This window comes from Petaurus breviceps, unplaced genomic scaffold, assembly GCF_028583685.1.
Source record: "Petaurus breviceps papuanus isolate PSGF00001 unplaced genomic scaffold, PetGlider_PUasm1.0 558, whole genome shotgun sequence".
Lineage (NCBI taxonomy): Eukaryota > Metazoa > Chordata > Mammalia > Diprotodontia > Petauridae > Petaurus > Petaurus breviceps.
In genome coordinates, this window is record NW_027186376.1 from 1,117,609 (window position 1) to 1,142,850 (window position 25,242).

General features: G+C 48.5%; 2 protein-coding genes across 6 annotated transcripts in view; both read left to right on the forward strand.

Annotated features, from left to right (window-relative positions):
- ADSL (adenylosuccinate lyase) overlaps positions 1–25,242 on the forward strand; it is a 300,844-nt gene that overhangs the window by 16,018 nt on the left and 259,584 nt on the right. The gene's annotated exons all lie outside the window — the stretch shown is intronic.
- Positions 22,305–25,242, forward strand: part of TNRC6B (trinucleotide repeat containing adaptor 6B) — a 230,321-nt gene continuing 227,383 nt past the window's right edge. For 4 of the 5 annotated variants that reach the window (XM_069102858.1, XM_069102857.1, XM_069102863.1 and 1 more), the window contains exon 1: positions 24,805–24,996. The gene's annotated coding sequence lies outside the window, so the exon portion shown is untranslated. Of the gene's footprint in view, positions 23,853–24,804; positions 24,997–25,242 lie in introns of those variants that run through there. The other variant, XM_069102859.1, reaches the window with a different exon arrangement.

The following is a 25,242-nucleotide window of genomic DNA, read 5'->3' on the forward strand; positions in this document are numbered from 1 at the left end:
GGGACCTGTGGTCTCAAGGCCACACATGGCCCTCTAGGTCCTTGGGTGTGGCCTTTTGACTGAGTCCAAGTTTTACAGAACAAATCTCTTTGTTAAGGGGATTTGTTCTGTGCAGTCTGAATTCGGTGGGGCCTGGTGGGGAGGGGGCGGCATGCACCCCTTCCCCTCACTCTGAGAACAGAGTCAGGAGCTCCTAGCACTGCGTTGGGCACAAAGTCAATGCTTAATGAATACTTTTTCACTCATCTACTCATGATCCACTCACACCCTTCATTCATCCAACCATCCCCTAAGCATCACTCATCTATTGTCTGTCTCTCTCTTCATCATTTATTCATCTGTTATCCATCCAACCAACGATCATGCGTTCATGCAGCCATCAGCCATCCATCCCTTACGTAGCCATTATTCATCCATCTGCCCATCTATCCAGCCATCTCTCCATAATCCATTAGTCATCCATCCATCCCTCCCTCCCCCATCTTGGAATCATGGCAAGAACACAAGTCTGGGGGCCAGAAGACTCATGTCAAGTCCTAGCTACGACTCTTGCTAGTTTTGTAAATGAGACTAAGTAATGTCACCTCGTTTGCCCTTCTTTCCCCTTCACAGATCTAGGAAATGGGGATAAGAACACCCGCACAAATTAATTCACAGGATAGTTGTCAGAAATATGTTTTGTCAACCCTAACATGTAGAAATGTGAGCTATCATGGAGCCCCTGGAGGTAGCCCCAACGTACAAAGGAGACGCACCAGATTCAGAGTATTCTCGGGGCCCCATTAGTTATATGTATGTTATATTGTACTCTCTGTCATATGCATTAATCGTACATATAACATATACTGGACCTGTGGGACTCCCCAGGAGGCAGTTTCTCCCACTGCTGACCAGCACCTGCTCCACAACTTAGGACCATAAACTGGAAAGGACTGGGGAGAGCACCCAGCCCAATCTTCTCACTTTACAAATGGCGGATCTGGCACTCAGAGAAGTGATGCACGTTATCCAGGGTCACACAGCTGGCACACGTCAGACACAGGTCTTCCAAGATCCTCCCGACTCTGAGGCCAGTTCTCTGCAATGCCGCCTCACACCAAATGTAGGGGTCGAGTCATTCTTTACCCCCATCCAAAGCCTCCTGGCACTCCACATGCTGGGCATTCTCCAGCAGCAGTTTCCCACTTCTTTGTCCATTCCCGAGGACTGCCCTGTTGGGCCTGCCCCTTCGTCCACATGCCCACTGACTTCAGAACTTGGGAGAGTCAGCCCACCACAGAGGGTCAGTGTTGATGCCAAAGGCCTTGTCCACAGAGCCCTGGGTTGGACCATTCCCAGGGGCTCCAGGCAGTAGGTGGGACTGGTCATAAACTGGCCATAAATAGATAAATATTGCACTTCTGTCTCTTGGAAGGAGTTTACGTTCCCAACCAAACAAAGGGGGCTCAAATTCTTATATAACAATGCTGGGGTTGTTTCTTTTTGTCGTAGAAACTAATATCCATGAGATTGTGTTTGCTCTTTCTATCACTTCATGGCAACTGCCTTTTTCTGTGATTGGACTCAAGTCGGGTGTCTCCTGGTATTTATATGCTTACCATACTAGACTTGTATCTAGTGATTAGAAATTTAAGTAAGTAAAAGAGTAAAGCGGCACGGAGGCTTCTGGAATACAATATAATGTACATATTTGTATCGGCACATGTGTGTGTGGCTCTCCACCAGGATCCTTCTCCCTGTGCCTTATCTCACTATGGAGTGAATCTGGACGCTGCAGGCCTGGGCCAGGGGAAGCCAGGCTCACTCAGGTCCTTAAGAGCTAAGGGGGCTTCTGGGAAAGGCAATGAGCTGTGTGCCTGCAGTCCGAGGACCAGCCCAGCTGAGTGCACAGAGGCTTATCCTCAGGTGGGATGCAGGAGGAAGGACTGAGGACCGGTTCCTCATCTACAAATAGAATGTAGTCAAGGGCATTTGCGTCACAGGTTTCTAGGGAGGATCAAAAGAGACCCATAGAACATGTAATATACTTTGCAAGTCTTAGAGGCAGCCAGGTGGTGCAGCAGACGGGGAATTCAGGAAGACCCGAGTCCAAATCTGGCCTCAGACACGTACTGACTACTGTCTGCCTCAGTTTCCCCCTCTGTAGACTGGAGATAACCTCGCAGGGTGGCTGTGAGGCTCAGATGAGATGCCACCCGTAAAGCTCTTAGCACAGGGCCTGCACACAGTAGGCACGACATAATACCCATTCCCTGGGGAGATGTCGATTGCTACAAATGATTGAAGTCTCTGCTACCACACCAGAGCTCCACTCTCTCCATCCCCAGCACAGGCCCACGTGCACCTCTGAGATGATGCCTGCTCACCAGCTGCTCCGCCCTTCCTAGAAAGCCAGGGCAGGTGTCAGTGCCGTGGGGGACTCACACATCCACACACCTGTCCTATTTCAGGCTCTTCCCCGGCCAGCCTTCCCAGCCAGTGCCCTCCACCCCCGTGGGCCCTGCTACGTGAGTCTGTACCCACACAAATCCCACAAAGGAATGTTAATAGGAATAAGACTTCCAGGCCTGGCCCAGGAGAAGGCCTGGGCTCTAGGGGGTGGGTCCTGAGAGTAAACAAGAACTGTCTCCTTGGGAGGCCACTTCACTGCCTAGCTCTGCGAGCCGCTTCTCACCTGGCCAGGCCCACGACGCGCTCATTTCTTGCCGAAGGACGAAGGCAGCCGTGGTTAGCACTCACGTTCCGGTTTTGTCACTGGTATAAACGGGTGTTATTATGAATGATGATCAATAAAGAGGCACGGAGGCTGAGGGGAGAGGGAACCAGCTCCAGAGCCAGGAAGATCCCAGTCCAAGTCTGATCTCTGACACTCACTTCTAGAGAAACCACTCAACCTCTCTGGGCCCCAGCAACTCTCTCCAAGACAGAGCTGCTGGTGAGAGAGCTTCCTCTCAAGGTACTCCTTGTACCAGGGAAATCACAGCTTCACATCAACAATAATAAAAATAAGACAAAGGTGGCCTAGTGTGTATTATGTGCCGGGCCTGGAGTCAGGAAGACCTGAGTTCAAATCTGGCCTCAGACACTTCTTGTATGACCCTGGGCAATTCATTAAACTTCTGCCTGCCTCAGTTTCCTCATCTGTGGGGCGAAAATAGTACCCACTTCCTAGGACTGTCATGAGGATAGAATAAGTATTTTTCAAGTGGGAAGGCACTGAATAAGTGCTATACGTTTATTCATTCATCTTCAAGCATCAATCAATAAGTCAGTAAATACACAGCAAGCACCTACTGGGTGCCAGGTCCTGTGCCAAGCTCTGGGGATACAAAGAAAGGCCCAAGCCGGTCCCTGCCCTCGAGGAACTCCCGATCGGAGGGGAGACAAGAAGAACAAGGCAAGAGCAGCAGGAGACGCAGAAAGCTTTCACGCCAGAGAGACCCAAGAGAAGGGAATCAGAACCGCGCAGGGGCAGGATGCCGGGCATCAGAAGGTGGAGCACTTCCTGGGCTCGGCTGGCCTCCCTGTTGTGCCGTTAGCTTTAGGGCAGGCAGCTTCTGTATGCAGTGACCGCAGTCCCTGTCAGGACGCTTTCTGGTATCCATTCCCCGTTTTTCATTGCTGACATTTGTTTAAATAGTTTGGGATTCAGCTTTAAAATGTACTACCACTGCTACTATTACACACATATAAAACACATTAAAGTTGACAGAGTCCTTTATGTGGGTTATCTCATCCCCGTGACTCTGAGAGATAGGGAGCTTGTCCCCATTTTACACAGGAGGAAACTGAGGCCCAGAAATGACTTGTCTGAGGTCTGCCAGCTAATGAGTAGCTGGGTCCAGGAGAGAATACAGGTCTTCTGACTCCAGGAGCAGATTTCCCTGCTACTACACTACACTGCTCTCCAGTAACGGCTAACTCAAAATGAAAATTAGAAGTGACAACTTATGAAGAAATGCTTTGTGACTTGTCATGGCGTCAGGGACAACTCACAGCACACACTGGCCAGCTCTAAATCTCTGGTCCTGTGGTGATCTTCCTTCCCCACAGGCAGGGACATTGTGAGAACCCAAAGTCACAGATGCCTTCTCAAAGGAACCTTTCCTGGTGACTTCCTCTCACGTGCACACTTTCCATTCCTAGGTGTTTTCTTTTTGCAACCTTCATCTCCCACTTCCATGGCTTTGCACTATTTGGCCCGCATGCCAGGAATGCTTTCCCACATCACTTCTGGCTCTTGCAACCCCTGCCTCCCTTTAGTCTCTGCTGACAGCCATCTCCCAGAAGAGGCTTTTTCCCTATTCTCCCACTCACTGAAATTGGTGAGAAAGAGCTCCCCACCCTTGCTAAGACCAGATCACAGATTCACAGACTCAGAACCGGGAAGGATCCTATAGGTGGCCTAATCCAGCCCCTTAGAAGCCCAGATCACAGAAGGGACTTGCTTGCTCGAGGCCATACAGGTGGTGAGTGGCAGAGCTAGCTTCTGAAGCCAGGTCCTCTGACTCCAAATTCAGCCGTCTCCACACTCTACTGTATCTCCCCTTTATGGAAGGCTCTGAACCTCCAAGAACTGACCATGACTTGCCTCAGGGCAGAGACCAGCTTGATAAGAGTCAGGCACTTTGTCCATAATATCCTAGAAAAGACCAAGTCAAAATGAACAATCGCCTATCTCATGATGCTGATTCCTATTATCTGAGTTTAGGAGGGTGGTCCCATTAGAGTACGCCTCTATGGGTGATGGGACAAGGGCTTCAGAAACTTGAGTGCATGCATGTGCAACCAGAATTTCAGCAAGTTCCTATCCACCCACTTCCTCTAAAATGAATTATGTATGGAGGAAATAAATAGGTGTCCCATGTCTGATCAACCTGGCACATTGTGTACCTCTCTAGGAAGCCCCTGCAATCTCTTTTTTTGGCATGTCATCCCTAAGCTGCAAACTATTTTCCTCAGGGATGGGATGGAGGGCAGAGGGTGGGGCAAGAAGAGCCAAAGATAACGAAGGGAAAAAGCCTGACCCCTCTTTTCGTTTTTTTGTAGATCCATTTTATTTTTATTTAGTATCTCATTTTCCCCCAATTACATATAAAAACAATTTTCAACATTTGTGTTTAAGATTGATTTCCAAATTCTCCTTCCTTTCCCACCTCCCTCACTGAGAAGACAAGCAATTTGATATACATTATACATGTAAAACATATTTCTATATTAGTCGTGTTGTAAAAGAAAACAGAGACCAAAATAAAAACCCAAGAAAAGTAAAGAAAGTTTTTAAAAAGTGTGCTTCAATCTATATTCAGACACCATCATGGTAAGTCCTTCAGAGCTGTCTTAGATCATTGTATTGCTGGGAATAGTTAAGTCACTTGCAGCTGACCCTCTTACAATATTGCTGTTACTGTATACAATGCTCTCCTGGTTCTGCACATTTCACTTTGCATCAGTTCATGCAAGTCTTTCCAGGTTTTCCCAAGATCATCGAGTTCCCCATTGCTTACAGCACAATAGTATCCCATCACAACTCGTTCAGCCATTCCCCAGTTGATGGGCATCCCCTCAGTTTCTAATTCTTTGCCACCAGAAAACTACTACTATCAATATTTTTGTACACATACTGACCCTTCTTTTTAGAGGTTACGTTTTCCTAGGACTGAACCTAGTCTGGGTAAGGTCAAAGCTGGGACCTGAGTGGGCTTGCACAGGTCCCATTGCAGCCTTCTGAAGTTCTGCAGATGCTGTGGTTTGTGGCTATTATGCGGGATCTTTGATCTGTGACAGAATCCGAGGCTCTTAGAATAGGAACAGCTTTTCTCAGGTCATCTAGCCCTAGCCATGCTGACACCTGAAGCAGTAATTTGTCTTGCCAGGCTGATTATCCTGTTCAACTGAGCCTGAATTTGTCTGCTGAGATATTCTTTGAAAATTCCATCATTTTCTTCTTTCTGCTAGACTTATCACTTTCAGTCCAGATTGTACTAAGCTACTTCATTCATCTTCAGGAAAATTGCTCAGGTCTTACTCTGTAAAAGGGGTGGAAGAGGGGTAGTTAGAATGATCCAGTAAAGAAAGTGGAATCTGAGACAGTGCATTCTAGTAGCAGACAGGGAGCATGGTAGAATGGGAAGATTTGGACCCAGAAAACCGGGGTGCGAATCCAGTCTCTGATGTTTATTACCTGTATGATCTTGGATAAGTTATTGAAAGTCTCTGGGCCTCGGTTTACTCATCTGTAAAGTGGGGTGGGTGGACCAGATGTGCTCTGTGATCCCTCTTAGCTCTAAATTTAAATCTCATTTTCTACAGAGGTGTGAGTCATTGTAACACATTGATTTCTCTTTCCCCTCCTTCCCTCCCCCCCCCCACTCATGATTGGATTTTGGGACATTATCTGATAGAATGATAACAATAGCATGTAATGGCCCTAGATCCAGCTTAAAGCATAGCTACTGGTTTTGGTCATAGAAGGTCTTTGAAATGATGCTCTGGGTGAAATAAAAGAGTCCAGGGTCATAAGCCTGCATATTTAGAGAAGACTGTGGAGAGGTAGCTTAGTGTATGGGAAGGTTTGTGACTAACATTATTTTCAACAAATTCAATTCAATTCTCATGGGTCACTGATGATATTAGGATGGTGGAGGTGACATCGAAACTGAACTCTGAGGGAAGTCAAGGACTCAGAGAGAGAGCCAGAGATTTAAACAAAACAAAACAAAAAAGGAATGGCACGGTAGATGGCTTGTGCAAACACACGGAAGAAGGAGATGAGACACCAAATTCTGGGATAACCAGAAAGCAAAAGAACAGAGAGAGAGATGAGAAAAGGCTGGACATGCAGGCAGTAGCCAGACTGTGCTGAGCCCCAGACACCAGGATGAGGAGTCTGTGCTTTCATCCTAGTTTTCTGGAGGGTTTCAGAGCATGAGAAAAACCAAGTCACGCCTGCACCTGAGGAAGATTACAGCAACGGCTGTTTGGAGTGTGGCCGGGAGAGGGGAGAGACTGGAAGTGGGATGTCCAATTAGGAAACTACTGCAACAGTCCAAGGCAAGGAGGTGACTGAGGGGCCTGTGTTGTGAATGGAGAAAAGGGGACGAATATGAGAGATAACACAGACTTGGAAAGATGGCAGGACCCTCACCCAAAATGGAGGCTGGATGAAAGGCGGTATTGGGTGTGGGGGGAAGAGAGCAAGTTCTGTTTGGGGCAGGTGAGTTGAGATGCCAGTGGGATATCAGGGAGAATGTATTCCACAGGCAGCTGGCAGTGCAGGACTGAGATCAGCAGAAATATCAAGGCTAGATTAGTACGTTTAGGAGTCATCTGAGCAGAGATGGCCATTGAACACAATGGATCAGATCCAAGAGAGAGAGGATCCATGCTTGGAGGGTGAGAGGCATGATGAAACCAGGAGAGGGGTGTCAGAGACTTCAAGGGAGGAGAGAATGTCCTGTAAAGGTAACAAAAACTGCAGAGAAACCAAGGGAGGAATGGGGGAAAACTCCCCTCAAGGGGAGGTGTGACAGCACTGGTCGCCTCCAGGAGCAAACAGAGAACCCTCAGTGCTTTTCCAAGTCCTCCATGACCTTCCCTTCCAGCCCCTCCAGTCTTACAGCTCCCTGATCCAGCACCCAGGCCTCCTGGCTGTGCTTTGGACAAGCCCCTCCCTCTCCTGACTCTGGGCACTTTCCCTGGCTGCTCTCCAGGCCTGGAAGGCTCTCCTTCCGGACCTCCCCCTCCTGACTTCTCTGGCTTCCTGCGGGTTCCAGCCAAACTCCCACCTTCTACAGAAGTCCTTTCCAATCCCTCTTCATTCTAGAGCCTTTCCTCTGTGAATTATTTCCTATTTATCCTTTATATGGCTCATCTGCCCATCATTACATACACATTGTGTCCCCTATTAGATTATGAGCAGGAACTGTCATTGCCCAGCCCTTAGCACAGGGCTTGGTACATCTGTTGTTCAGTCCTATCTGACTCATCCTGGATGGTGTAGTCCACAGTGTCTTCTTGGCAAGGATACTGGATTAAGTCTGCCATTTTCTTCACCAGCGGATTAAGGCAAACAGAGATTAAATGACTTATACACACACACAGCTAGTAAGTGTCTAAGGCCAGATTTGAACTTGGGTTTTCCTGACCAGGGCCTGTGCTCTATCCACTGAACCACCTAGCTACCTCCTAGGCAAACAGAAGTTAAGTGACTTGCCCAAGGTCACATAGCTAGTAAGTGTCTCAGGTCACATTTGAACTCAGGTCTTCCTGGTTCCAGGCCCACACTCTATCCACTGAGCGAGCCATCTAGCTGCCCCTGCCTGGCACACAACAGGTCCTTAGTAAAGGTGTATTGATCAGCTACCAGCCTGGGATAGAGATATTTCAGTCGGATCAGAACGGTTGAAAAGTGAGGGAAGGAGAGATATGGGACAATAACTTGAGGGGACAAAAGGACCAGGTGGGTTGGGTTTTTGGTTTTGTTTTATTTTAAAAGGACAAAGGCAACGAGAACATGCTCGTAAGCAACAAGGAAGGAGCTGACAGACTAGGAAAGACTGAAAACAGGAGAAAGGAGGTGACTGAGGGGGCAAGGTCTGACATGGCAGCAAGGACACAATGCAGGGGTTGGTGGGGTGGGCAGGAAGGGCTGCTTCTTCCTCTGAAACTGGCATGTTTGAGGAGAGCACAAGAAGTGGGGCCTAGGGTGTGGGATAAAGGAGAAGAGGCCTCGAACTTCTGACTTAGGCAGGAGGTGAGGGCGTCTGCCTGAGCCTGAGGGATGATGGAGGGATGGTGTGGGAGCATTTCCTTTTCAGAGGCATCAGAAAGCTCTGTACTGGGTCATGTTACTTTTCAAGGCATAGCCCTCCCCTGCTCATCCTTAAAAAAGACTTCTCTGGGGACGGCCAGGTGGCGCAGTGAGTAAGAGCACCGGCCCCAGAATCAGGATGACCTGGGATCGAATCCAGGCTCAGATACTCAGCACCACACCCAGAAAAAACTGGCTGTGTAACCTTGAGCAAGTCACTTAACCCCAATTGCTTAAAAAAAAAAAGACTCCTCTCGGTTTCCTCATCCATCCAGTGTGGGGTGCCCAGTGAGATAAGAAAGGCTGTGTGGCACAAGGGAACCTCCGTGAAGTGGTGGGTTGGACTAGATCGACTTCCAGGTCCCTGCCAGTTCTGAATCTGTGACCCAACGGCCTCTGGCATGTCTGAGGTTCCCAGTCTTTCTATCCCAGCTATGTCTTCCTCTTGCCATCTCTACCCGTGGTTTAAAACACCGTGGGGTAAGAGCGACACCCTGTGGCCAACTACAAACGCACATTTCTGTTTTCCCCTTTCTCTTGCTTTGGGAAGGAAGGCCAATGCTGACTGCCCCCTCTAAGGAGGATCACAGACTCAGACTCGGGGCCTTAGAGGCCTCGTGGTTTAAACCCCCCACCTGAGCTCCTCCAGGGCAATAAATCAATCAACCAACCAGCGTGGATTTATTATGTGCCTACTGTGTGCCCCCAGGGCACGGACCGGCTAATGGATGGGAGGCTGCTAGGCTCTTACACAGAGCTTAAATCTTGCTCCATCCCTACTCTCGGTTCTGACCTCGGTCAAAATCCAAACAAGTCTGATCTCCATGCCATAAGCTTGGGGGGCTTGGTATCTATATCTGTCACATCAATTTGTAAAACCAGTCTGTAAAATCACACCCCCCCCCAGTCACAGAACATTAACTCTGCCCCTTCCCCCTACCTGCACTCTGCCTAGCTTCAAAGCATTAACTCTGCTCAGAAACAACTCAGGAATTGTTTATCTCAGCCTTGAAACACTAAGAAGCTATACCTATCAATCCTTCACAAAAGTATCTATAAACATTCCAGCTTAGGCAACTATTATCTCCCCCTTGCATAGGGTCTCATTGCCCCCATGAATCCTTCAATCCCCCCCTTTCTAGGTTAAGTCCTTAAGCAATTATCTTTCCCTAACCTTGGTTCCCAAACATCAATCCTGTCAAGCATGACATTGATGGGTGGCAGACTGGGCACTTCTCCATCAGCCCTTGACCACTAGCTGACTAAGTGACGTTTCGAGCCTAAAACCACACCTCTAGCTAGCCCCACTTTGGGCTTTTTCCCAGTGAATCATGGGCAATATGCCTGGCAGTTACATTACACTGTCCCCACCTTAACTCCTCCCTAATCCCACCCTTAATCACCTAGTTAGCATAATTGGCATGGGTTCTACTATGGATTACTCTATATAAACCTTAATTCTACCCCTTTAAGGTTGCAGGTCCCCTAAGGATCCTTGCCCGCTGTAAGGCGTATAATAAACTTTTTCAACTCTGACTCCAAGTCAGCCTGAGCTGAATTCTTTCCAGAATGAATCAAAGGCTCTTGTCTTATGATAAGATCAGAGTCTCTGCTGAACCTAATAGCCATCCCTCATCAAGAGGGTGTCATGTCCCCTGGGATTTCCTTCTATCTCTCCACCAGTCCCCTCACATTTTGGGTTACTGTGATCTGGGAACCCTCCAACTTGTCCTTCCTAAAATGTGGCAATAATTCAGGTGTGGGCTCACCAAGCCCGAAGAGAGCAGGGTTTTCTTTCCCTGGGACGTAAACCAGAAGATCTCTGTCTACCCCCCGCCCCCCACATATCATTCTTTATCTCATGCAACTTGTTACTTAAATGCCCTAATTTATTGTGAAGAGAGTGGCTGGGACATTGGGAAGTGAGTGTGAGAATCTGGTTTCAATCCCAGCTCTGAAACCTGGGTAAACCACTTTGCCTCTCTGTAGGCCTGTTTCCTCACTTGTAAATTAAGGGTCTGGTCTCTAGATGGCCTTGGACATCCCTTCCTCCTTTAAATCTCTGAGCCAATGAAAGTGCTTCTAAACCATCAAATACCATGTAAACATCAGTAATTTGTTACTGAAGGGATTACAGTCTAATTAGGGAGATGAAGATGCCATCTGGAGACAAACTATTTTTGTGTGTGACTTGGATTTACAGTATATACTTATAAACAAATGAAAGACTGGAGAATTCTAAGGTAATATAAAATGCAACAACCACAACATTCATTAAATACCTATTGTATACAAAGCACTACAGTAAGTGCTAGGGAGATACAAAGCATTTTTTAAAAATACTCTGAGCATAGATAAGACACTATAAGCAAGTGAGGAAATTACTTGCTTGAGGATGACTTTAAATAAATGTCTGTGTGAGATGAAAGAGTTCAGAGTCAGAGTCTGAAAAGGGCTTTATTCTTTCTCATGAGAAAGGACCCTGCCCTTGGTGCCCAAATGGCGTCTGCCAGGGAGAGAGCAGCAGGTAGACGAAAGCCCACGGTTATATAACCTTCTAATGCAAAAACCCAACCCCCCCACTGGCCTTCACTCTCATTGGCAGGGAGGTCGGCCCACTACCTAAACTCGGGAATCTATGTTGGAGACAAAGGACACGGAAACATGAGGGTGTCCAATGCAAGGCCAGGAAGGCAGTTTTACCCTTATTTGGCATATCTTGTGCTGAGGTGGCCTGGGGAGGGTCTCCATTGCTCTAAGTCCCAGACTTCTGTAAAGTCAGGTGACTTCTAAACTTAGGCCTAGTGGGTACTGAAGCCACTCTAGATTTGACTTTTCAGAATGGGGAACTTCACTGCAAATTATCCCTTACATGTTGAAGGAATTTACAATAAAGGAAAGACTGTTGGTTAGTGGGGTTGGTTGGGGGAAGCCTTTATCAGGGAGGAGGAACAGGAGATGAACTGCGGGGAAAATGTAGGCTTTGGATGCATGGAAAGGGAAGAAGAGGACACTCAGGATGGGGAAGCCCACCTGGGAATTCTAATTTCCTTCAAGATTCAGGTCAAGTATCACATTGTTTTATCAGTCCAATCTTAATATAACACCAAAGAAAATGGGCATTTCCATACAGGAGAGAAATGGATTTGTACTTAAAACTCTAACTCTCTCCTATGAGCAGCTGGTTTTTCTTTTAAAGTATATAAGAAGTCCAACCTGTAGCTTTCAAAGTTGTAGTGCATTCTGGTACTTCCTTCTGTCCTTTCTCCTATTATATGCAGTTTTTTAAGTCCCTTAATGAACTTAATCTTTTCTTTCTTTTCTTTTCCTCCCTTTCTCCCTTCTCCCTCTTCTCTTTCTCTCTTTCCCCTATCCCTCCTTTTGCCCTGCTACTCTCCTATCCCGTTTGAAAAAGGAACAAAACCCTCATAACAGAGATGCATGATCAAGCAAAACAAGTCCCCTCGTTGGCTGAATCCAAAAAGGTGTGCCTTACTCTCGCCAAGATATTAGGAGAGGTGCTGTTTTCCCACAAGGCCCAGCAAGCAGGCTGTGCCCTGAGCTTGGCATGACCACAAGCCTTTGTGCTCCCCTCTGGAAGATCTCACCCTCTAGCAGTCACATAATTACTGTATTGCTTTGACCAGGGGTAAAGTTAATTGGATTTAAGATCTTCTCTGTCCATTAATAGGCCTCACTGGGAGCCCATTATGGGAATCTTGCTTAGGGGAAAGAGGCTTGCTTGCAGGAAGGCTTTCACACCTTTTGCTAATTTCTAATTAGGCACTGAGTCCCGAGGGTTGTGGTGCCTTCTGGCTCTGAGAAGTGTATACACACTCTAAGTTGGTGTTTTGCTTTGGGGGCTGGCCTGTGAGGAGGATCTTGTGGCTCCCTGGTCCAGATTCTGAGTGGCTGTATGTTGAGAGCTCCCAGACTGCTCAGATATAAAGGCTCTCTCCATCCAGGGAGGTGTGTGAAGTGTGTGGTTGATTCAGGCAGTCAGAGTCCTGTCTGTTGGTCTTTATTTCTCTGCTTGTATTTTCTCTGAAGTTCAGGGGGCTGACTTTTCCCCCGAACTAGTGAATGTCATTAAAAGTGGGACTGTTAACCCCCTCAAAGGCTGCCTTTCCTTTAGAAACAGATCTAAGAACCTGCCCTATCTCCTGCATATGCCAGTGTGGTTGCTGCTGCACCGGGTTGTGTATGCACAAGGCAAGCTCAGATGAATTCTGGTCATGAAGCCCTGCTAAGAATCAAACTTGTCACACTGTGGCTGTGCCCCCTCCTTGTCAGGGCTACAGCTCAATACACAACCATTGGTATAAGCACTGAGATCTCCCCACACTGCCTTGGGTCCCCGCCACCAGAGGCGGGGCTCGATACATGTGTCTCGGCCTCTCTTTGCTTGCAAGCCTTTAAGATGAAACTTTGAAATTAAGTTTCTGTTGGACTCCTGACTCTCCCATCTCAAGCCTGCTCTGTCTGGCTCTAGTGTGACCTGGCTGACACTCTCCATCATGAGTCCATCACCTGTTTCTCGAGAGCTTGGTAACAAGCATTATCATCAGTCCTCTGGAATCATAACTGATCAATGCATTGATCAGAGTTCTCAAGTCTTTCAAACTGTTTTATTTATAATACTATTTCTGTATAAACCATTTTCCTGGTTCTGCTCCATTTAATCGATTCATACAGTTCTTCCCAAGTTTCCCTGAAACTACCTATTTCACCATTTGCTGCAATATGATAATATTCCATTGCATTCCTATACCATACTTGGTTCAGTTCTTCCCCAAGGCATGGGTTCTTTCTGAGTTTCCAGTTCTCAGTAGGCTCAAGCCCTACCTTCAACATGAAGTCTTTTCTGGGCCCTCCCTCCCAAAATTATCCTGTATTTATTTTGTATATTTTTAAAATGCATATGTATCAGTTGTCTCCCCAGAAAGAATGGGTAAGGTGGATTTTAGTGTGTGTGAAGTGGATTTTTGTTATTATTTCCTAGAGTTCAGTTTCCCAGGATCCATAGCCAAACAATCCCTTGTTCCCAAGTATTAGATATGAGTTCTCATGATTATGGTTCAAAACATCTCTACCACGCTTGTGCAGCATTACATAATGATAAATAATCTAAACATTTGTGCTTAAATTGTAACCATGCACTGTGAATGTGCAGAGACAGGGGTGACTGTGAGGCCATTGCTGGCAATATGCTTTCATTGTCTGTTGCCCTATAAAGCAGGTGGTCACTGGTCAGTGAATGGGAAACCCTAGGGCTGAATGCACAAATGCTATACATTGCCCCCCCCTCAAGGCTTGGGAGTAATCTGTTTTTGCCTCAACTGACCCCATCGAGGCTTGAGGGGATTTAGGGGAGTGCACAAGCTGTGCCTGTCTCCATTGACCCCCCTGAGATGTAGAAGTAGCTGGCTGGCCCCTGAGAGAAAGGTGATGCTGTAGGGATTTTGTTCCCCTTATCAGCAACCCCTTTGAGAAGACTTGACTAGAATATAATAAGATTATTAACCCCTCTGAAGCTGTCTGACCAGATCAAGAGTGAACCAGTGCCAGCAGCCCTCCTGGGGGCTGTTTATCTGTCTCACACAGTGTAAGCCCTTTGAGGGCAGAGACTGGTTCCCTTTTGTCTCTGAATCCCCGCTGATTAGCAAAGACTACAGTAGGCATTTGATGAATGCTTGCTAATTAACTGATTGGCTAACTGATGTCAGATTTCGGCCTGTAGCTAGCAGGTGTCAGGGGAAGATTCAATGCCTGTTTGGACACATGGTCCTTAAGAGGAGGGCCTGTCCCATTAGTGCCTGCACGTCCCTCAGCCCCAGTCTTGTTTGGCATTTAATAAGTGGCCCTTGTAGGTGTCAGATTCACCAGCTTTCCAGGACTTGCTGACTCAGAAAAAAAGAACGAGGAAGAAGAGGCAAAGTGTGTGTCATGCGGAGTTTCGTGGGCAGGAGATGCTACTAAACAGCCTATTAAGTGCTTGTAAGGGTATCCTAGATAATCAGCCCTGCTTGGGAGAGCACAAGGTCAGCCCCAATATGGCAGCTCCGGGCAGGGCTATCCCTTGGCATCCCTGACACCTGGGCAGGACTGGAGTCCTCAGGGACCTTGCTCCCCCATCCTGAACGTGGATTTCCCCCCCCCCCAAGCTGTAACTAGCATGAAGTAAACAGGGCTTTGCCTCAGGGCATGGACCTGGTTGACTAGGAAACCCTTTCTTCCTCTGGCGACACTTACCTCCCACAGCCGGTGATGAGGCCTGCCCAGCAGCCCCTGGGTTCTCTCTCTGGGCCTCTTCTTCTGGAGCCTGCAGGTTGCTACTGTCTGGGGGAAAGTGAAAACTTCTCAGATCTTCCCTCTCCCTTCCCCCACCCCTTCTTCTGCTGTTAATCAACAGCAAGCCCTCTCAGGAGGCTTTCAGATGTCCCGCCTCCCAGCCAGCGGGGGTCAGGCACAGCCCGAGCCCACTCCTCCCCACTGCTTTGGGACCCTTCCCCCCCTTTCCCTTGCAGTCAGTCAGCATCCTTGTTCTTTGTAAGCCATAGTGGCGGGCTTCTCTGTTGTTTACCATTGGGGAAGATTTTCCCACGGAGACTTGAGCCCACTTCTCAGCCAGTGGGAAGTACAGCCGGGGAAGGGGTCTGATTACATTAGGGTATAAATTCTTGTTCTGCCTCTTGTCACATGCCTCTCTTCCTCATGATCAGTCATAGGGAAGACCGCCCTCTTCACCCAGGGAAGAGAATAAATTCCTGTTCCTATCCCAAGAGATCTCCGTGTTCTTGATTACACTTTGGATGAGGTTTTTCATCCCAAACACTACCCATACCTAAGGTGAGACTGTCCTCTGTGCAATGTGGTGTGTGTAGGGGGAAGGGGTCTCCACAAGCGAAAGGAGGAGCACTCTGCTCCCACCTGAAGGCAGACCTCATTTAAAATGTTTTCTTTTGAGGACTGATAAGAAATCCTGGCCTATTGTTCACTATTCTCCAGTCCTCAGACTGGCCCCTTCCTTCTTTTCACATGGGTTACTGCCCTGGCCACACCAGAACACCCTAACCATGACCCCGGTCAGGAGTATGTGAGGTCTGCTCCCACTGCAAGGAAGTTCCCGCCTTCAGGAGCTCTGGGAGAGAGAACTTCATGTAAATTATGAAGGGTAACTCATGACCCAGGACACCTGAGTTCTCCATGTCATGGAAATCTGGGCTGGACAAGGTCCAGCTAGTCACTTAGTCATAGGTTCCAGAGTAACCACAGACTCACTCCCAGGAACTTCCCCCTGCCCTGACTCTGACCAGACCAGTGACAGAGATTGCAGAATCATTTTAAGGGAAGGAAAGGAAACCCTTTGTTTGGTATGGCTCCCAACCTTTTGGGTAAAACATAAAACAGTCGTTATTGGTTAAGACCTAGGGCTAAACACAAACCATTTAGAATAACATTATCTAAAATTCGAATGATAATCCAGGTCTCTAAAATCAGAATGAAAGCTTACTAGATTTACTAGATTAGTTTACTAGATTTACTATTTTTTCCTAAAAGTTGCACAAAATTAGAACAAAAAGAGTTTAAACTCTTCCCCTCAAGAAGCATACAAAAACAATTTAAAGTGAGAGAAGAAGATAAATTAACTGATCCTTTTTCATTGATCCCTGTTATTCTACAATGAGGATTAACAGCTCCTGGCCAGGGATGGAGCACACCTAAGGAGGTCTGGTAAGAATGCATTTACCTGAAGTCTTTGTACACAGAACCAAGAAGACTTTAGACTGAAAAGGAAAGGGGAGGGAGAAAACTACCTTTATATGAGCTATATACCACAGAGAGAGTAGAGACAATGGATGGCAGGTCACTCATAAGGCACCAGGATTATTTCCATTTCACAGAATAAGAGACTAAGGCTAAGAAAAAGTTGAAGTGACTTGCTCAGAGTAATTGTCTGAGGTAGGATTCAAATTCAGGTCTTCCCCTACTCCAAGTAAAGCCCTCTAGCCCCTATGCCACACTTCCTCTCTGTGTGTCTACCAGCAAGATGGATTGAGAACCTAACAAACAGGCAGAACTGGCTGTTAAGTTTTCAGTGTGAGCGTTCATATCTCAGAGGTCTGCCAATGAGACAAATCAGAGCTTGGCTTCCTGTTCTGTTGACTGGAGATTTAAGATTGAGAAAATGTTAATACTACAAATTAAATGTAAAGGTGTGTCCCAAGCACATTTTCCCAGAAAGCTGATTGTTAAACACTTGGCAGTACATTCCCCTCTCATGGGTATCATTGAGAGCTGGGGGATGAAATTCATGACTAGAATATGGCACAGGAAAGATGCGCTTTACTCAGAAGAAACATGATAGATAAAAGAGGGCAGGAAATGGAGAGGAGCTGTATAGTAAAAATACAGATATATCCATAAAAGGAATCCAGGGCAACAGGGTGGAGAACAAGCAGAAACAAGCAATGTTGTTGTATGGCTATACCACAGACTACCCAGAACGAAAGAGGAAACAGATGAGTTGGGAAAACTGCACAAGGCTGGTCCAGAGGCAGGAGGAAGGGGATTTTAATTAACTAAACATTCAGGGGAGTTCTCTCTTTGCCAAAAGCATAGAAATGAAAATTTTCTTGGTTTGCCTTAAGGATAACATCATCCCTTCAAAAGGTGAGGGAACTGGCAAGAAATTCTATTCTGGATCTGATTCTCATTGTCAGGAAGGAGCTTGTTGGTATGGAGTGGACAGGAGGGGAACCCTGGGGGCAAATGACCGCTGCACTTAGAATATATGATAGAGAAAAGAGGGAAAATGGAAATAGTCTGACCTGCATTCTAAGTTTGAGGAGAGTCCATTTCAAAGATTTCGGGGAAGCAACATGTAACATCTTATGGGCTGAAATTCTGCAGGAAATACAGTTATCCTAGAAGAGATGAGAAAATCTCAATAATGAAATCTAAATGCCCAGAGAATGACGGGGAAGGAAAATTGATTTTCCTTGATTAAAGAGACTGGAGTGGATATACAAGGACCTCACTGTCCAACTGAGATTTTTTAAATGTGGAAGATGGAAGTCAAACAAGGCTTAAGGGGAAGGGATAGGAGGGTGTGGTAAGATGCTAAGGCAAAAATAGTGTCATGTGTTGATGTTGAGAAGGAGTTGAGGTTGCTAAAGGAAGATAAGAGCAACCAAGGGCTCTGTGGGGGGGGTTGGTTTTAGCCCTTCTGGGAAAATGGCTCCAAGAAAGCCAGGAGGGAAGCTCTAGCTTAATTCTGCTTCTGTTTTCTCTGTTCAAGAGAATGATAGAGGTTGCATGGTACAGGGGAAAGATCATTGCATCTAAACTCAAAGGGCCTAGGTTCAAACCCTGGCTCTGCTATTTACTATCTTGGTGACCTTGGGCAAATTACTCACCTCTTTGAGTCTTAATTTCTTCATCTGTAAAATGGGGGTGCTGTACAAGATGACAGAGTCCCTCTCAGCTCGAAGTCCGCCACTCCTTAGGGCTAGAAAAGACACAACAAAAAATTAATAACAGGGTGCTGGCACTCAGTATATAGACAGAGACTCAGTTTATTGACAGGGATTTAATGAATTCAATCTCCTAGGCTCAGATGAATTTATATATACTTAGATACTGAAAGCACCAAGGGACATGTTTGCTGAGCTCCTGTGAGTGACTTTTGAAAGGTAATGAGACTGGGAAAGGTGCTGAAGGACCACAGAAGAACAACGGCCCTGATTTAAGAAAAAGATAGGAGCAAAATGAATATACTTTGATGGACTGCACCCAAACAGGGATGAGCATCCTCGGTAGATACAATGATGGGCTTCTCCACCTGTGAAGGTCTTTGGGCCAAAACTGGGTGACAACCCCTTGTCAGGTAGGTTGGAAAGAGAATTCTTGTCCCAGTACACTGGGCCCTCTCAAGCTCTGGAGATGGCCCAAATGCTGCTCTGGCAGGGGTACCTGACACACAAAGCTTTTCCCAAGTTCCTAGTGGCCATCTTGCCCCACACTCCCAAATGTGCCTTGTGCTTACTTAGGTCCATATTCTCTCTTTCACCTACCTTGATCACTTAGCACAGAGCTGGAATATAGTAAGTGCTTATTACATGTTTATTGATTGATTAATTGATACTGAAAAATGTTGAGAGGAGAGGAAGACTTCCTTCAGAACCTTGGACAGAACCGCTACCACTGATTTATGAAAGGACCTGGATGAGGATGTAACTGGTTGAAATAGCACCAAGAAGCTCTGATCTAAAAGGTGTCTTCATATGGTGAGATCACCCATTTGTCCTGATACTGAAGCATCTTATCATTGATTCCTGTTCCACGCAGCTTTGCTAGGAAAGCATTTCATGGCATTTTGTCCCTCCTGGATCCACAATCTCTTCTCCCCTCTTGAAATCACCAACTATTTACCTCTTTCCAGGTGAACAATCAGTTTCCAATTCAAGCTGTGGTCCCACAGACTTCTGAGAAGATCCCTGTTGCAAGTCCTACTACCCACAGGGAGGGAGAGCTCAGAATTGCTCACCTCTGTGCCCTAAGCCCATCTCCTCTTCCTGCACTTCTCCTTTGCAACCCTTGCAAGGCCTCTGTCTCTCCACCCTTAGCATCACCAATTTAGAGTCAGAGGGGCACTTGACCCCTTTCATTTTATCAATGAGGCTGATGAGGCCTTGGGAGAGTAAAAAACTTTCCTGAAGCCTCCCATCTAGGAAGAGGCAGAGGTGGAATTTGAACTCCAACTCCAAATTCATTACTCTTTTCTCTATGCCACTCTGCTACAAATGACATTAAAAACTCCGTTTAAAAAACTTTTCAAATGAGAACTATGTTTTCCCTGTCCTTTAGGGGGCAGGCGTATCACTTTTCCAAGTGGATGAATCTTTTAGGACAAGTAACCTTTTAAAAACAGGGTTGGAAAATCCTCTGGAGGCCAGGTTTTCGAATGGGGTTTAGATGAGGGGTGGCCCCACTTGGACCAATCCCAGATGGCCCCTGGGGGAAGCTGAATGTGCTGCTCTGTGGGAGCATCTGTCTCCAAATGAGAGGATCACAGATTGAAAGCTGCCAGGGTCTTTAGAGCTCAACTAATCCAGAGGTTATTAACCTGGGACTTCTGAACTTTAAAAAGCCCCATACATCATAATGATTGTAGTTTCCCATAATTGGTTTCCTTTTTACTCCTACATATATTTTTTAATGCTTTTAAAAACAGAATTCTGAGAAGGGGTCCTGGGCTTCACCAGACCAAACCTCCAGAAGGATCAAGGACATACCACTCGCCATTTCAGCACCCTGATTTTAAAGAGGAAGACTCTGAGGCTTAGATGGGGCAGTGGGGTTGGGAGGAAGAGGCTGAGTTCGAATCCTGCCTCTGCTATTTACTCTCTGTGTGACCTTGTGAGACACTTCCCTTTGGGCCTCCACACTTCACCTGTAAAATGAAGGCCCTGAACTAGTGACCTCCAAAATTCATTCTGTCATCTCAAACACAGGAAGTAGGAGCAGTGAATGGAAGTGACAGGGAGGCCGATTTCTGCTGAATATAAAGAAAAACTTTCTTAGTTCTAGTTGCCCAGAAAGCCAATAAACTGACTCTAGAGGTGATGACCTAAATCACTTGAATTCAGGAAATGGATAGGAAACACTAGCTACGGACAAGATGCTTTGCTAGGTCCTAGGAACACAGGGACAAAAATGAAAATGGTCTCTGCATTTCAGGCACTTACGTTTTACTGAGGGGACGCAATAAGTAAATATTATTGAAATACCACCTATATCTGTGTATAGATGATATGTGGAGATGTAGCTATGTAGACATAGCTCTGTCTATATCAAGAGAGACAGACAGCACATCAAAGTGGATGGCGGCTCAACCTCAGAAACCTGGTTTCCAGTCCTGCCTTTGACTCATACTGATTGCGTGACTCTGGGCAAGTCACTTAACCTGGGTGAGCCTCAGTGTTTCCTCCTCTGCAAGGTGCTGATGGCTTCTGTGGCTTAAAGAGGCAGAGCTGAGAAGGGAGGACATAGCAAGCCTCAGCTAGATGCCTCCTGAAGCCAGTGCTGTGCTGGGGTGGGGTGGGGGAGGGGGCAGATTTCCTGGGCAGACAAAGGTTATACCAAAGGAGGTTTCCTTCCAGCTTTGAGATCCTATGAGCCACAAAAACATCCTGCCTGTCAGTCTTCAGTCTGCCAGCCAGTTGTCAGCTGGTGTCTGGGGATGCTTGCCACCTAACTCTTAATTGATGTTTGTAAAATGCTTGGTCTTCCTCTGTTGAAAGGCCCTGAGCATCACTAACTGGTGACTGCTGTCATTTTATTAAGAGAGCACCTGAGGCATTAGATTACCCAACAGTGTGGAACAGGGCAGGGAGCCTGGTGAAGCTATAGCTGGGTGGGGGCTCTTGGTTGGTGAAATGTTAATTACCCAAAGTGTAATAACATAGGCTGCAATCCATCCTTTGGAAGTTATTGCCCAGGACCATGCAGATCACTCTGGCTGGCTTCCTCACTGGGGGCTCACTACCGAGCATGGGGCAGCCCCGTTCATCCAAACACATCTATGGAACAGCAGACTCTTGGCAACTGGCCATCAGGACACACTTGTGTAGCACTAGGGAATGCCCAGACAGTTTTCTAGGACCTAGTGATGCTTCATTAGCATTCTATAAATAATTCACCTGCCGAGCTATCTGCTTGTTATCTCTTTCTTCTGTATTCCTGCTGACTGTGTTCTGACCCTCTCAAGAATATGATATAGCTAGGAGAAAGACTTTGGGAAAGGGAAGAGGGGAACGAAGGGGAAGAGAAAAGGGAGAGGGGAGAAAGGACTATTCTGTTTTAAAAGCCTAGGAAAACCACCTCCCTGCCTGACATAGCTGAATTTGTGTTGGGACTCTGAATCAGAATTTGAGGACAGAATTCTGGTCCTGCCATGTTTGTCGTCTGTGTACAGCTCGGCAGATCAGTTTTCTCATCTGTAAAATGGGGTGCTTCATTCATTCATTCAAAGAGCATTTGGTAAATGCTTCCTGTGTGCCATTCAGCCAAGCTAGGAGCTAGGGATACAGCCCTCCTCCAAAATATCCCCAGCCTCTGCCCTCAAAAAGCTTACATTCTATCACCCCACAGTCTGGTGTAAAGAAAGTGCTTTACAAACGCTTGGGTACGGCACAAACTCAGAGGTCCTGGTCCGCCCCTCCCTGGAACTCTGTCTTCTCATCTCTCCAATGGAAAGGTTGGTCCATATGGACTCTTCTATTTCCTTCTCTCTCCTCTCCCTGGCTAGCTTCTTTGTAACAACACAATGGAATTTATTATAATGACATCTTTCCCAGCCCTGGGTAGGCAGACTTCTCCGAATGCCAAGAAGGGGATTAGGGACAGTGTCTGGTAAGACACCAGCATGACCAATCCAGTGTCCTGTAGGAATTCCTTTCACTCTTCTCTTCTTTCAGGGGTCTATGCCATGGGGGTCTATGTTGTTGTTTTTCAGTTTGGTTTTTTTAATCTCATTTGATTTTCACAACTACCCTGTAAGGAAAGTGCTTTTATTCTCATTTTACAGACATGGAAACCAAGGCTGAATGAGATGAGGCGGCTTGCTCAGGGCTGTGTCCTCCTGACTCCCCCTCTGACAGACCTCCCCAGGGTCCAGTTTTGTGGTCCCCAATTTTCCTGATCTAGGAAGTGGGGTTTAGACCCTAAGATTCCTTTGGGGGTCCATCCAGCTCCAAGCCTAGGATCCTGGGGTCTTCATGGCCTCATTTGGGATTTTCTTAGCAAAGATATAGGAGTGGTTTGCCATTCCCTTCTCCTTTTCCAGTTCATTTTACACATGAGGAAACTAAGACAAGCAGGTAAAGACAGCAATTGTGTGAGGTTGGATTTGAACTCAGGTCTTCTGGATTCCAGGGCTGGTACTCCATCCACTGAGCCGCTGCCTAGCTGCCCTATAAAGGTCCATAGCTGTCTTCAGATTTGTGAAGGGCCGTCATGTGGAGATTAAGCTTGTTCTGCCTGACCTGAGTGGGGGCAGGAGATGGGTTGAAGTCAGGGAGTAAGGTGCTGGACTTACTGGGGAGCAGGGAGAGAGATCTGGAGGCTCCTGGGTGACAGACTCAGTGGACTGGAAAGGCGAGAGGACACAGGGCAGGGCAAGGTCTGGAGGAGGAAGACAGTCTGAGAAGCGTGGCCAGCCCTCCTCCTGGCCCTGAGGGTCAGAGAATGTGCCTTGGAGAGGCAGCCAAGAGATGAGAAAGCTGGCTCCTGGTGAGCGTGAGAACGGAGACCACTGAGAGGAGAGACGGCCTCGCAGACTCAGTCTCAGATCTAGAAGGGGCCTCGGAGGGCTCCCACTTTACAGATAGAGACACTGGGGCCTGGAGATGGGCAAGAGCTTGGCCAAAGCCCCAGAAAGTGGCGAGCGGAGCCAGGAGTTCAGGTCCTCTGACTCCAAGGTGCAGACCTCAGAGACCCCTCACAGTCCCTGGGGTCCACAAAGAGGGCCGGAGGGCTAGAGCCCGGGGGCTGGCGCCCTGTGGTGCCCGTGCCTCCCCGGTGGGGAGATCCAGACCCCAGGGGCTGGCAGCGCCCTGGCCACCCGCTGCGGGCTCTCCCGGAGGGTAGCGAGCCTCTCACCAAGGGGCCCTTCCAACCCCGGCCGTGCCCGGGCTCGCCTCTCCTGGGAGTCTCATGGCTACCCCGTAGGGCAGGGCTTCTGTCCCCATTTTACAGACGCGGATTCCGAGGGCGTTGGCCAGGGCGGTCCCTCCTGACCTCCCCCTCCCATTTCTGTGGTCCCCAGTTTTCCAGATCTGGGAAGCGGGCTTAGGCCCTCGGTGGCCTCGAGTCCGTCCAGCTCCAGACCCCGGATCCTGAGGTCTGCCCCAGAACGGCCCCCCGGGGAGGGACGGCTTCTTCCTGGGCCCCTGCCCGTGCCAGGCTGAGATCCGAGCCCGGACTACCGCAACTGACATCTACGGAGCACGTGACATTGGGGCTCACGTGACCCGGGGTAAGAGACTAGGCCCGGAGGCGGGGGGGGGGGGGGGGGGGGGGGGGGGGGGAGGGTCTGGGGCTCAGCCGTGCCTTTACTGATGAGGAGAGCGGGGATCAGGGAGGTAGAGCGAACTGCGCAGTCCCGTATCTGAACCCAAGTCCTCTCAACTCCAAGCCACCCTACGGGTTCCCAAGCTAGGAAGGGCCTTAGAGGTCATCTGACAAATGGGGAAACCAAAGCGGGGAAGGGAAAGTGCGGCCCCTCGATCGATAAATGGACAAAACCCTGAGGATAAGGCGGAGACCCCTGGGCCACCAAGAGCAAGGACTTAAGTCGTGATTGACACACCTCCTGCCCAATAGGGTATTGGGAAAGAACACGCACGTAAAGTCACGACCAATAGCGCTTGCTTTTGTTGATGGGCGGAACGTCTTTATTTCCCACCAATGGCTTTGAGGGGCACTCGGAGAGTGACAACTGCCCCGACCAACGATGGCCAACCTATCCCCCACTACTCCCCCCCATATCTTTTCAGAGCGGTAAATAAGGAAACGGGCATAGGTGGATTCGGTTAATTAGACGGTGCCGAATGAAGAGAAGGGTGCTGGTGAGGGCACAGCGCGAGAACGGGCCTTCAAGCCGCCACAACCCTCCCCCACCCCTCCCCGTGGTGGCTGCGACAGAACGGGTCCGGCCGCCATCATGTTCTAGTTTCCCCTTCACCTCAGTACGCGACCGAAAAAGCGGCCTCTGTGGGGTTGGGGGCGTGGCCCCGTGATTGGCGCAGGCGTGCCAGCCAATCTCAGATCGTTCAACGGGACAGTCCCAGCCAATGAGAGGCGGTGACGGCGGCGAGGAGCGAAGGGGCGGGTCGAGGGCTTGACGGGCAGTCGCGCCGGACCAGTGGGAAGAGGGTGGTGGCGTCGCGTGGCCAATGGCTTGCCCGAGGAGGCGGGCCCCCGGCTGTTTGTGTTGTGGCCGGGGCGGGGGGAGGGAGGCGGAGGGGGAAAGTTTGTTTATTTTGTTTTGAGTTTCTGGGTCCGCGGCGCTCGCGGAGGTGAAGCGGGAGGGAGTCGCCCCCGCCCCCTCGGGCCGCGTCTCCCACGCCGTCTCCTAGGCCGGCGGGGACTCAGCCCAGCGCGCCGCCGCCGGCTCAGCGGTGAGTGAGCGGGGGCCACCCTCGACCCTGCCGCCGCCGCCTAGGCCCCGGAGCCTGGAGCGGCCCAGCTCGGATCCCGGAGTGCTAAGGGGCGGTGGCAGCGGGGGCGTGCCGCGGGGGCGGGCTAGGGGGTCGGGTCGGGGGCGGGGGGCGGCGAGCTCGCGCCAGTGCAGTAGGGGAGGCCCGTGCCGGGAGGCCCAGGCTCGCGCCTCCTGCCGGCCGGGGAGGGGGCGGTTTGGGGAGGGG